This window comes from Mesitornis unicolor, unplaced genomic scaffold (assembly GCF_000695765.1).
Source record: "Mesitornis unicolor isolate BGI_N332 unplaced genomic scaffold, ASM69576v1 scaffold36907, whole genome shotgun sequence".
Lineage (NCBI taxonomy): Eukaryota > Metazoa > Chordata > Aves > Mesitornithiformes > Mesitornithidae > Mesitornis > Mesitornis unicolor.
Window position 1 is genome coordinate 2,387 of NW_010195026.1, and position 350 is coordinate 2,736.

The window sequence follows — 350 nt, forward strand, 5'->3', positions numbered from 1 at the left end:
TTTCTTTGCCGAGCGGGCGGTGGCTGGGCTCTCCCAAAGCTGCGTGACTGGGTCAGAGCTCGTGGTTTTTGAGAGCAAAGGCGAAGGGAAACACCTCCTCACCACCGTATCGCTGTGCCCGGCGTTATCGCCCTCCTTGCCCCATGGGTAACCCCAACCTCCTGAACTCTTGCTGCGAGAGGTCTGGAGCCAACCCATCCCCATTCCCTTAGCACTGAGGGTTCACTTTTAGCCCCATATTCCCCAGTTACACCCCATTTTCAGACTGATTTTGCAATGTTTTGGCAAGGTGGTCTCATGAGGGTGCTTCATCCCTAAAGAGATGTAACCCCCAGCTGAGCAGCACCACT